The sequence below is a fragment of the Dipteris shenzhenensis genome, chromosome 6 (genome assembly GCF_047967505.1).
Source record: "Dipteris shenzhenensis isolate YYH24624 ecotype China chromosome 6, Dip_SZ_1.0, whole genome shotgun sequence".
Taxonomy (NCBI): Eukaryota; Viridiplantae; Streptophyta; class Polypodiopsida; order Gleicheniales; family Dipteridaceae; genus Dipteris; species Dipteris shenzhenensis.
In genome coordinates this window covers 2,920,560-2,934,540 of record NC_141601.1, presented here as the reverse complement: position 1 = coordinate 2,934,540, position 13,981 = coordinate 2,920,560, and positions in this window count along the sequence as shown.

The window sequence follows — 13,981 nt, the reverse complement described above, 5'->3', positions numbered from 1 at the left end:
AGTTGTATTGAGCATAAACATGAACATGAACATGAACATGAACATGAACATGAACATGAACATGAACATGAACATGAAGATATACATGTGAATCCCTTACGGTTAGGGTTAGGGTTTTCCCCTAATGCCCTAGAGGTATGGTGCAATTTAGACCATCCCTAACCCCCCCTCTTAAATTGTACTCGGTAAGTAGTGTTGGGAGACCATGCTCAACATCATGTGATTACATGTCCATAGCACTAACACATATAGAGTGCTATAAAGGAAAGGGTAAGATGCCCTAACCCTAACCTTAAATGGGTTTGTATATATACTACATTTTCAAACAACTAAATCTAGTGTATAGTTAGTCATTTGTGGTGTGCTCTCTAGTTGTGCCCTCTCTCCTCATCATCTCCACTCTTCTCTGATTAAGAGTTCTCGAGTGATTGCAAGTTCATTTTCATTCTCTTCCATTGAGAGAATTTCCATCCATTTGGTGAGAGATTTTCGTCATTCTTGAGAGAGAGAGATTTAGATTCATTCTTCACTTCATTCCATTGAGAGATTGTGAGAGTCAGATGTTTTGAGAGAAAAATAGGGAGAGTTCGAGAGTGTCTTCGAGAGAAAAAGTGTCGAGTGAGAGAGTTCTTGTGTGAGAAATTATGAGAGATAAGGAGCCGACTCCTATCTTGATGCACAAGCAACACCTTCAATCTCTACCATAATCTAAGTGAGGCTCTTGTAACTCCAAATCCTCCCAGCCTCTACAACTCATGGCTTCTAAGACAATTGGCTAACGTGCAGCTTCCATCAATACTCACCTAGAGCCTACAACAACTACAAAGCTGCAAGCCAAGCAAGTAGCCTGAATCGACAAAGACTAGCCACTGAACTACAAGCAAAATGATACACAACAACGAGCCTCTACAACATGCAGCTTCTCTCCAATACCTCACGGGACTGCATCCCTGCAACAACGATCTCCTACTACAGCCTCTCTATGCTCAAGCACGGGGTGCCACAATGCCTTCCAACTCTGACTCTAGCAGCCATCTTCATCGACTCCACCCTCTAGGTAATTCGAAATGCTCCTTCTAGCCTCATGCAATGCTCATGTGAACGAGCTCTTGCACCTGTAATGCTCATGTCAATGACTTAGCTTTTTAGGTGGCTCCTTCAGCGCAATGCGAAGCTCCAGACCCGACTAGCCACGGAACATAAACGGCTCCTATGCATTCAGTGCTCAGCGCCCACCGCCTCCATAAACATGCTCTAAAGCTTACGAGCAGCAAGTCTATGCCCGTCTACGGGCCAACAAACCTCAACGCCATAGCTAGCTAAGGAACGCCACCCTACCTCGCCTCCAACAAGAAATAGGAGGACGACTAAATCTCAGAAGATTTTGTCAGTATCTTAGAAGATTCTAACACACAAGAAGTTGACATGTGGAGGATAAACACTCACCATGGTTAGGTCAAACCAACCTTGGGTCTAGTCGATGGTCACAATCATGACACGTGGTAGATAAGAGTTGACCCCGATTGAGTGGTACAATCAGGTTGACCTTGAGTCATCCTTCTGGATAGGGTTGGTTACATAACCCAAGGTCAAGTTAACCCTCGGTTGGGTCATCACAATAAGGTGTGGTCAAAATTATTGTCAGATGGCACCCTTATCCTCATTGCCACATCACTGCTACCTCACCTACCACCTCAACACTACCACGTGGTAGCCCCTTGGCAATCACAATTACCCCTTGTCAGGCACTGCATCTGAATCCCTATGCCACCTCATCACACAGTGCCCTAGAGGCACATTCCTCACAGGTGTTGTTTCTGCATGTGACCCCTTGAGTGCCACATCATCACTGAGCACATTTGCACTCCTTTTGCCCCTCCAACTAGATCAAGTCGTATCTCTTGATCCAAGAAGAATTTGAGGGCGCTCCAAAAAGAAAAATCGCTCGATTTTTTGTGCTCTATGCACTCTCACATCACACACACATTTCAGTGCAAGTATCACTCACTTTTGAGCCTCGTTGACAACTCCACTTCTTGCATGCACATCACCCTCTACATCGATGCATTTGACCCATCACATAAAAAGAACCAAAGAAAAAGAAATTATTTGATGTTCTTTCATTGATCGATGGTTGGTCTAGATCTAGATTAGAGTAGACTGGATCGCCATAGTGGAGACGATTTGAATTTCTCCAAGTTGCCAATCTAAGCCATGCCCAAAATTCTCGACTAGTTCCTACTTGAAATCAGTCCTTATGCTCACATGCGGTTTCACACTCATTACATTTTCTGAAACCCTACCATCTTCGGATGAGTGAGCAGTCTTTAGTGGTATTGGCACATTGTATCAATGGGCAGATTGAAGACTATTGCACATTTTCACTTCACATTGCAACCATTGTAAAGCCTTCAATCAGAATATTTTTTGGCATTTGTGCACATCATGTTGAGCCTTGTAAAGCCTCTTGGCTATTTTTGGCATCATTTGCCACAAGCCTTGTAATTTAGATTGGATTATATATTGCAATTCTAATTTCACCGAAAATTCAGATTTCACTTACCACAGTCAGTGTTTTGTTGTTGATTTAGACAGTGGTTTTCACGACACTTTGAGTACATTTCTTGCACCATGTCTACGACTAGCAACCTCAATCTGGAGGCATCTGCTAAGCTAGACAACTCCAATTACATCACATGGAAATACCGAATGGAGACCATTCTTGTATTTCAGGACAAATGAGAGTATGCTGATGGATCTAGCTAGCTAGCTCTACTCCACTTATTGTCACAACAGTAGCAGCAGGCCCATAATACTAACTAAATGGATTAAAGATGCTGCAATTTTGACCCGCATATGAATTCCATGTTTAAAGGTAGCTTTAACCTTTACTAGGGGGTAAAGGTATGGCTATGAAACCATACATGGAACAATAAGTGAGGTTTGAAAGTGGGAAGATAAGAATGCATAAAATTTTTAATATTGATTATGACCATCCACCTATTTAGAAGAGGAAAGAGACAAGCCTTGTGTAATCTCAACATACAAGACAATAAGCACCACAAAGTTAAAACTTGTAATTTTCCTCTTCAAAGTTGGGAGGAAACTTGTAGAGTTAAATGGTAGTTTCATGTTAAGGTCAAGGTTAATTGTGGCATATTCATAGCAGTTGGTGAGACAAATGATGCTAGAGGACTTGCGTTGCTACTTTTAACAATGCTTCCATTTAGCTCCAAGAGTCTTTTCATTTCCACCTTGATGGGAGAAACAACTTACTCTACATACATGATTACCATGCCAATCCTAGAGGATTCAAGGATGAAGATTCACAATGAAGATGACAATGAGTTTGCTCTCATTGCCTAACATAGGAACAATAAAAATAGTAGGAAGGTTGATTCATAGGAATATAAAAAATAGTAGGAATCATTAAGAGTCCTCTAGATATCAATAGAAGGTAAAGGTAAAAAGTGTTTATGTTGCAATTATTGAGAGTGCTCTCAACGAAAGCAGAACGAAAGAGGGAGAGAGAGAAACTGAGAGCCACACAAGTTTTTTGGTGGGTGCAGAACACCCTAATCTTCTTTTTCATTCATTTATATATGTGTTTGAGTATTGTACATAACTGGGGTAAAGGCACAGTGACATTTAACCCCCACAACCTCCCACTTAAAGGACAATGTGCCTTTAAGGGAGAACAACCAGTGAGCATACTATCCAATGCCCATCAATGCATGACAATACTCAAACTGCTGACTAGGTAGACTCTTCGTCAGCATATCTGTAGGGTTATCATCTGTATGAACCTTGACAAGCTCTATGCACTTGTCTTCTGATGAAATGGTACCTGACCTCAATGTGTTTGGTCTTTGCATGAAAGATCGGATTCCGTGCTAGCTGAATAACACTCATGGAATCACTATGCAATGTTGGTACACCAGTATGAATCCCCAAATCTCCCACTAGCCAATCAAGCATATGACTCAGTTTCACATATGGAGGCAATGGAGTACTCACAGCCTTCCCCCCCTCCATATTGAAATGCTGCAATACTTGTGTAACATACTCCTTCAGTGAAATCCAAAGGAGTTTCCTACTCCGATCACGTGTGATGCGCATACCAAGAATATGACATGCAAGTCCTAAATCCTTCATATCAAAGGCCTCATGCAACTTGGCCTTTAATGCATCTAGCTCATAAGTACTCTTGCTAGCCAATAGCATATCATCGACATATAGTGCCAGGAGTATCAGGCTATTATCCTTAGCCCTTTTAGTGTAGAGGCAGTGATCAATTTCACTCCTTCTAAAACCCTGGGATCAAATGAAAGCATCAAACTTTTGATACCATTCTCTAGGCGCTTGCTTAAGACCATAGAGACTCTTCTTCAGCTTGCAAACTAAATGCTCTTTGCCCTTTTCTTCAAAGCCTTCTGGCTATACCATGTAAATTTCAAGCATGCATCTAAGTGTGGTCATCTTCACAACTGGAGAGAATATCTCATCAAAGTCCACACCCTTCTCTTGCTTGAACCCTTTAGCGACGAAACGGGCCTTGTACCTAGGCACATCATCACTTGTGACGTTCATCTTGTAGACCCATTGACATGGCAATACTTTCTTTCCATGTGGCAAAGAAACCAAGTCCCAAGTCTTATTCTTCATAAGTGCTCATCTCTTATTGCATAGCATACTCCCACTTGCATTGATCCTCGTGCATCATAGCCTCTCTGTAGCAAGAAGGCTCCCCACAATCAATAAGCATCACATAGTCTACCCTTGGAACAAACCTATCAGGTGGTCTAGACACTCTAGATGATCTTCTCAAGGGCATTTCAACTTGCTGTCCCACCTGCATATCAGCCACATTTGGCTCATCATTTCCACCAATAGATGATCCATCATCTACCCTTGATTGTATACCTGTGGGAGTACTTGGTGGTACCATTTCTTGCACATTTGGTGCATGGACAGCTTGCTGTCTACCAACATATGCAGGTGGATTCACGTCTTGGAAAGTGATTCTTCTCATTTCCACATCCCTCATGGGTGCCTTATGCATCTTCTTCTCATTGAAGGCTATATCATGGCTGCGTATGATCTTCTTTGCTTCTGGATCCCAGAGATGATAGCCCATCTCTCCACTTTCACCATAACCTAGAAAGATGCATTTCCTAGACTTAGGATCTAGCTTCTTTTGAAGCTCTTTTGGCACATGTGCATATGCCTCACACCCAAATATACGCAAATGAGAGTAAGAGGGCTTCTTACCACTCCATGCCTCTTTAGGAATACCACCATTTAAACTCTTACTAGGTGATCTATTGATCACATGCACTGCAGTCTTCATTGCCTCAGCCCAAAAACCACCAGAAAGATTTGCATTGGTGGAAAGCATGCATTGCAATCTTTCTTGAATGGTACCGTTCATCTTTTTTGCAACTGGATTTTGCTCTGGAGTACGAGGGGATGTGAGCTCCCTCTTAATCCACGTGTATAACAGAAATGCTGAAAGTCATGAGAGATATACTCTCCACCATTGTCAGTCCATACGCATTTAAGCGTTCTACCTTACTGATTCTCAACCAAGGTTAGCCATTTCTGAAATACCTAGAACACATCACTCTTTCGAGCTATAGCATAAGCCCACACTTTCCTAGTTGCATCATCAATGAATGTCACATAGTATTCAGCCCCGCCTAATGACCGTATAGGCATGGGACCACATACGTCTGAATGTACCAAATCAAGCTTTTCAAACTCTTTCTTTTCCCTTCTTTTATGGGCTAATTTAGTCTGCTTCCCATAGAGGCACTGCTCACAAAATTCAAAATAAGAGAAACTTAAATGTGGTACATAACCCAAACAGCATAAGAGTTTCATCCCATTTTCGCTCATATGGCCCAACCGGCAATGCCATAAAGAAGTGCTTGGCTGCTCGGTTATTGCAACAACATGATCAAACACCCCTGATACGTGTAAGGGATACAAAGTCCCACACTTGGCACCCCTGGCCAAGCTCATCCAAAATCCTATCATTCCACATGATAGGCTGCCTTTCAATCTCTTCACAGGTGGATGGGGGAATCCTGCGAAGAGTATTCCTGAAGCAGGCCCATGCTTTCAGGATAGCAACCATAAGAGGGAAGAGGGAGACCTGAGGTGGGCTGTGGTGAAAACCCATAGAGTACTGTGTGTCCAATCCTCTCCTGAAGTGGGCGTGCGAGACTGTATGCATTTGATAAAAAAATCCTTCCAAGGCTCTTGCCCTAGCATAAGCCCTCTCACAACGAACTTGCAGAGTAAAGCTCTGCACTGTAAGGGTCAATGATATTCAAACCCCCTTCTCTTGTAGGAAGAATCAAGGTCTCCCACGCCACCCTGGCTGTAACATCAGTTGTGCCATCTAGACCACTCCATAAAAAGTTTCGTACAGGCCTCTTAAGCTTAGTGATACAATCCCTAGAGTGGCACCAACAAGAGCATACAAACCATGCTGTGGCTAGAAGAACCTGGTTAACCACCACCACCCTAGAGGCCAAGTCAAGTTTGGCTGAGCTCCAGAAAAGGAGCTTTCTTCTGATGCTTTCCAACACCGGAGCAAACTGTTGTGAAGGAGAGATGCCCACCCCAACCTGGCAGCCCAAATATCTGATGGAGATGCCTCTTTGTACCCAAGTGAAGCCAATATCATTACCCCAATCCGGGGTGTCATCCTCGCAAATCCAAAAACCACTCGATTTATGCCAATTAATGTGTGCACCTGTAGCCGTGCAAAACAAATCCAAGGCTGTTCAGAAGGAAGTGAGTGTCTTGGGGGAGGCATCCAAAAAAACAGCCGTGTCATCTGCCAACTCACTATCCAGGAGCTTTTATTCCCGACGGATAGGAAGCCTCAGCCCATAAATATCAGCTTGAGATCTAATGTAGATACTCATAGCTTCCACCACAAACAAAAAAAGAAACAGGGCAAGAGGACATCCTTGGCAGATGGATCTGGAAATCTGAAACCTGTCCCCTCTTACCCCCCCAATGAGCAACTGGCTATGGGCTAATTTGTAGAGAGGGTACTCCTCTAATCCATGCATCTGAAAAACCAAAGCGAGATAGAGTACCCTTTAAAAAATCCCAGTCTACTCTATCGTAAGCTTTCTCAAACTCCAAGAGTAGAATGGCTAATCTCTGGTGGCTCTGCATGGCCCATTCTGAGGCCTCCCAAAATGAGAAAATATTATCAAAAATACTTCTGCCATGCACAAACCCTATCTGCGTGTCATGAATCAAATCTGGAAGAAAAACCTGTAGCCGCAGACTGATGGCTTTCGCCAGAATGTTGTAAAAAGTGCCCAATAGAGTGAGAAATGAGACTCTTGGTCAGCTTAGGCACATGTCTCACATTTTTCAAAATAAATGCAGACCCATTTGCAAAAGAAAACTTTATGTCACCTACTCCCACTATGTCACATACATAGTCATTTCCAAGATGCACACAACCTGTCTTTCCACTGTCATAAGTCGAGTACCATTCCCTATGGGGAGTAACATGGAATGAAGCACCATAATCCAAAATCCAGTCCTGGGAATATGCATAATCTGAAGTGGTAAGCAACTCTGCAGATAAACTAGACATGAAGAGAATGTCATTGTCACTAATCATGTGTGACTGCATTGATCTCCTCGATCTTCACTTTTCCTTTATCCTCCCTTGGACTCTCTTCCTTCTAATTTGCACCCCAATTTGCATTCTTTTTCTTATCCTTTTGCTCTCTTTTAAGCTTGTAGCAATCCTTTTTCATGTGGCCCTTCTTGCCACAATAGTGACACTCAATGTTCTGTGCCCCAGACTTGCTACGGGATTTTCCTCTTTCTTGAAACTTCCCCCTGGACTGTGATCTGCCCCTTTGCACATTTAAGGCTACATCCTGCTTGTTGCCTTCCATTGACTTTCGTCTAATCTCCTTGGCCAACAAGCTACCAACCACATCATCAAAGTTCAATACTCCACCATGTGCAGAGTTACTGATAGCAGTACGAAAAGTATCCCATGAGGATGGTAATGAGCATAAGATAAATATTGCCCTCATTTCCGCATTGAAATTCAGCTTTTGAGCTTGAAGCTGACTGAAAATGATATTAAATTCATTCAAGTGCAAAGCTATGGATACTCCCTCCTTCATGTGTAGCTCAAACAATCTCTTCATGAGATAGACTTTGTTTGAGGTACTCTCTTTCTCATATGTAGCACATAGCTTTTTCGATAAAGCTTCCGTAGTCTTTACAGTGACTACTGTGAAATAAACTATCTCCCCAAGATGAAGTCTAATGGTAGACTTGGCCAATGCATCCAACTCATTTGATTCATTTGTGGACATAGCTGCAGGCTTAGCTGCAATCCCTTGCAAGGGTTTTATTTTCTTCTTTTGAATAAGCACATCCCTTATCTGTTCTTTCCACAAAGAAAAGTTTGTCCCATCAAACCTTTTAACGCTGAAAAACTCCTTTTCAGACATGGAAGAGGATGCCATGATGCAAATAAAGCAAAATGCCAAATGCTAGTGCTTGCAAGAGAGAATCACACCAAATACCAGGTGCACCCAAATGTGTATGCCACAATAGAAAGAAATATCACCAAAACTCAAAGCTCAAAGCATCAAAAGATACAGTTGACTCATGTGCATGTACTATGCATCCATATGAGCAAATCTGGCCCAAAAGAAAATGCCAACTACAATGGCAATCCAAAATGCCAATAAGTGCCAAATGGCTCAAGCATAAACACCGTCCATGGGCATATGCATCAACAATATCTCATCCAAGAGAGCATAACACTATCAGTGCATCACCTGCAATGTGTCAAAGCTGTCCCTCAGCATAAAATAGCATCCATGTGCAAAGCGTCCATAAAAATAGCATCCCACAAGGCAATCTGGGCCTATTAGCACATCCAATAAGGATCGCAATGCATCCAAATGGCCTATAAATCATCCACTACAACCCAATGCACACCACAAATGAGTGCACACATCTCAAACTACAATCAGAGTGATCTGCATAAGGTATGCTCAAGAAATCATGGTCCCACGGCAATGACCGCTACTGAAAATAGAACCTGAGATGCCTCAAAACATGGGCGCCATTGCATAATCAGACTCAGCAAGACAATTTGCAAATATCTCTCTTCTGTTGGAACTCCAAAATCCCAACCGACGAGTGAGAAAAATGGGAATCAACACTTATCCACTGCCATGTGGCATAAGTCTAAGGTTTCAAAACCTTAGAATGAAAAATGCATAACAGAGAGACGAAATCAAATACACAGAGATCTATAACTCTGAAAATACTCCACCGAATCACGCAAGAATTGACAGACAGGGATTTTTAGGTGTCCGGAATGCAATGGGACAGACGGTTTTGCAAAAAAGTGGTCCCAATCACTGGGTCCAACACACGGACTGAAAAAAGTTTTTGGAAACTGAACTATTTGTAAACTCAACCGGAGTGTGAATGATGAGCAACATAGAAGTTTTAGGACCTCCTGAGTCCACCGGAACTGACAGATCTGCAAATGGTTGCTCCAAACTTGAGTTCCAACACCCGGGAAGAAAAACGTTGAAACTGACACAATGAGTCAGAAATCCAACGAAATGATCCCAAATTCAAGAATGAAGGTGTTTCCAAGCTCTTGAAGTGAAAGGGACACCAAAAGCAGGCAATGGTTGCCTCTACAAGTCAATATGGAGTCTCTGTCATCGAACGGAACAAGGAAAAGCTTCAAAAACGACTTTTTCTTTGAAAACACTTAACATGCTCTCAAAACCACTTCACAAAACCAAAGTGACTTTTCCAGCTCAAGTGAATGCTCCAGTAGCCTCGGCAGTCAATGCTTCAAACACAGCGATGCCCCTCAAGCATCCACCTGTTGAGCAGAAGGCTGCTCCATAACTCGCGCCTAGCCGAGATGCCACCATGCAACACCTCTGCCACACCTCTGTAATAGACTGGCTTCCTAAGCCAAGACCTGCCAACAAAAGCCTCCAAAGCTAGTGAGCACCCGCAATGCACAACAAACACGAGAAACGGCGGCTTCTTCCTCTCAACAAATTAAACGCATGACTTTGTGCCATCGACGGAAGAAAGACTCCATTGATAGAATCTTTTTGATTCAGTACCTTTCCAATCAACACGTGGCACTATACCCATCTTATCCTAAGCCCTATCTACACCTTGAGGCTAGGTCAAGAGATTGCCATGTGGTAGTCAAAGTCAAAGGCCACATCATTTTATCCTGACATGTTAGCTTGCCACATCACCACTGCTACTACATCAGTAGGCTTATCTTCCATGTCATCTAGATTAGGGTCACATCACCCTAACACCTCAACTGACACATGGCATCCACATCATATTATCCCACCACCTCAATAGGACCAGTCACTTGCCACCTCAGCTGCCTAGTCATCCAACAATGCCAGCTAGGCACCACTACCTCATGCCAGGCACATTGTTCACACTACATGTGACCCCACCTGCCACATCAGCACACTGCTACATAGGGACAGTCCCTGCTAGGCCAATCACTGCATGTGACCCCTTGAGTGTCACATCATCAACTGAGCACATTTTTCACCCTTTTTGCCCCTCCACCTAGATCAAGTCGTATCTCTTGATCCAGGAAGAATTTGAGGGTGCTCTAAAAAGGAAAATCGCTCGATTTTTGGTGCTCTATGCCCTTGTTACATCATGTGCAAATTTTGGCACTAGTATCACTCACTTTTGAGTCTCACTGACAAATCCACTTCCTTCATGCACATCAACCTCTACATCGACACATCTGACCAATCACCTAAAATGAACAAAGAAAAGGAATTATTTGCTACTCTTTCATTGCTTGATGGTTGGTCTAGTTCTAGTTCAGAGTAGATTAGATCATCCATAGTGAAGAGAACTCCAAAGCAACCAATTGAAGCCATGCTGAAAAATTCCTAAATAGTTCGTACGAAGAGTTAGTCCCAGCGCTCACATGCGGTTTCACATCATCACATTTCCTGAAACCTAACATATGTTAGACACATGCCATCATTGTAAAACCTGTTTGGCTATTTCACGGCATTTGCACTTTATTCCAGCCTTGTAAAGTCTCTTGGCTATTCGCGTGCACCATGTCCACGACTAGCAACCTCAATCTGGAGGCATCTACTAAGCTAGACAACTCTAATTCTGGCACATGGAAATACCGAATGGAGACCATTCTTGTACTTCAGGACAAATGGGAGTATGTCGATGGGTCTACACCTAGACCATTGGATGATCTAGCCAGCAATAGCTCTACTTCACCTCTTGTCTCACAGCACCAGCAGCGTGATCTACAGCTACACCAATAGTTTCCACACTAGTAGCAGATCCTGCCATTGCTTGAGCATATGCAGAATGGGACAAGAAAGACAAGTATGCATATCATTTGATCAAGCAGAATGTGCAAGATGTCATGCTAGGATAGCTCAACATAGTTAGACATCGAAAGAAGCATGGGATATGCTCACAGCTTTCTACAAGTCCAAGAACACTTCCAAGATTCTCACACTGAGAAATCAAATCAACTAGAGTTTTTGCAATAGCAACGAAACTAGTCATGCTTACGTACTCAGGATTAAAGATTACAACAATCAACTCACAATAGCAGGAGAGACCATGAATCAACAGAAATGGTTCAAGTCATTCTGAATGGACTAGGAGAGGGATACACAAATCTAGTCCGGAGTATTGCCATTCAATGGCAATTTTTGACACTGGAAGAACTTCAATCATTGTTACTTGGTGAAGAACTCAGGACTCAGGCCATTCATGCACGCAAAGGTCATTCTAATGATCAAGCATTCACAGCTTTAGATAGAAGCAGAGGTAGAGGCAGAGGTAAATCATTCCAAAGTGGTCATTATTAGCAACAAAATTAGCATCAATGTCAGAATCAACATTAGCATCATCCTCAGGAACATCAGAATCAGCAAAGAGGAAATCATTCCAATAGAGGAAGATTCCAAGGACGAGGGAATGCATCCACCAACGTGTCAAACATTCAGTGCAACTACTGTCATAAGTTTGGACACTATGAAAGAGATTGCCGCAAGAAGCAGTATGACCAAGGCAGTCAATCCAACAACACAATCAAGTAAATTTTCGTGGAAGAGGAAATCATCATGGTGGACATTCTAGTCATAGTCATTATGCAAATGAACATGGGAATATGTTCCTTGCAAATGATGAAATGTAGAAGACTAATACAGTGTATCTAGACATTGATTGCAATTCAAAAGAGGGTTTCAGCTATCAAGTTGACCAAGCAGGTCAAGATCCTTGGTACATCGACAATGGTGCATCATCTCATATGACAAAGCATCAAGAATGGTTCACAGAGATGAAACCATTAGAAGGTCAAAAGAATGTCATCTACACGGCAGATAATACAATGAATCCAGTTCAAGGGACATGCATTGTCCCTATGAACAATCTCACTAGTACGAAAGGATTGGTGAAAGATGTACTCTATGTTCTGAAGCTCAGCAAGAACTCTCTTGTCAGTAGGTCAAATGACGTACCTCTCGAGCAAGAGGTATTCTTGATTTCATACATGCAGATGTATGGGGTTATGCCTAGACCCGCAACATCAATGGTTCACTTTACTACTTGACTTTCATCGATGACTACAACAGATATTGTTGGGTCTACTTTCTGAAAGAGAAATTTGAATTGTTTTTTAAATTTCAAGAATTCAAAGCACCATGGTAGAAAACTAGACAGGTAGAAAGATCAAAGTCATGAGATAAGACAAAGGAGGTGAATACATGTCTTCAGCATTCATGAAAGACTTACAGATTACTCAGTCATCTACCAAAAAGGTTGATGAAGAAGAGCAAGAATTGATAGAAGCACCCCAAGCAGAGCCATTGCAACTCAGACGGTCTACTAAGGAAAGCTAACCTCTAGCCAGATTGACATATGCTTAGAAAGGCAAAGCAATTCAGGTTGGAACCACCAACTATGCTCTTATGAACTTCGAAGATGCAGTTGACAAGCTAGATTAGCAAACTGACATGAATGAAGAAATGGAAGCTTTGTACAAGAATAATACTTGGGAAGTATGCGACCTTCCACCATGAAAGAAGGCCATAGCAAACAAACGGGTATACAAAGTGAAGTACAATCCAGATGGAAGTATCGAAAGATACAAAGCCAAACCAGTTGCAAAAGGATTTGCACGGCAATATGGTCAGGATTATGATGAGACTTATGCTCCAGTAGCAAAAATTGGATTCCATATGGTTCTTGATATCACTAGTGACACTCAGTAGATGAAATGTCACAACCGTTGGTAAACAAATAATCCATCCAATACAAAGAAAAGTGTACTATGGTGACCCAATTGTTCACAACAAATAATTGGCTAGACTAATGTAAACTATGTTTAGCCTACATAACCATATCATTGCAATGATCCTATAGTGATATATAGCAACCTATGGAGTACAAATAAAAAACAATGTCATTTTATAACCCCCCTTCACATTGTTTGATATCAACTTTGACCCCTAACCCCTCTTTGTTTTCAACTAAAGAAGCTGAGGGTTTTCAATGAAGATATCTGCCACATTTTCCTCGGATGGACAATAGATGAGGTCAATGAAGACTCTTAAATACAACTTTAGATATAATGATAGTGATTCTCTATGTGCTTCATATAGGCACACACCCATAAGCCATGTGTCAATGAAAGTGCTAGCTATAAAGGGTCCCACACCTCTCCAACCTAGACATGCATAGCCTCCCAATAACCAAAAGAGCCCCCTAGGATGAGAGGAGGGTCTTCATCCAAGGTCATATATTCAAGGATCTCCAATCCAAAACATTGCTCCAACATTGTATGTGGGACTAAATTTCCCCCATTGCCACAAGTCACAAGTTTACACAGGGGACTTGAACCCCAGAT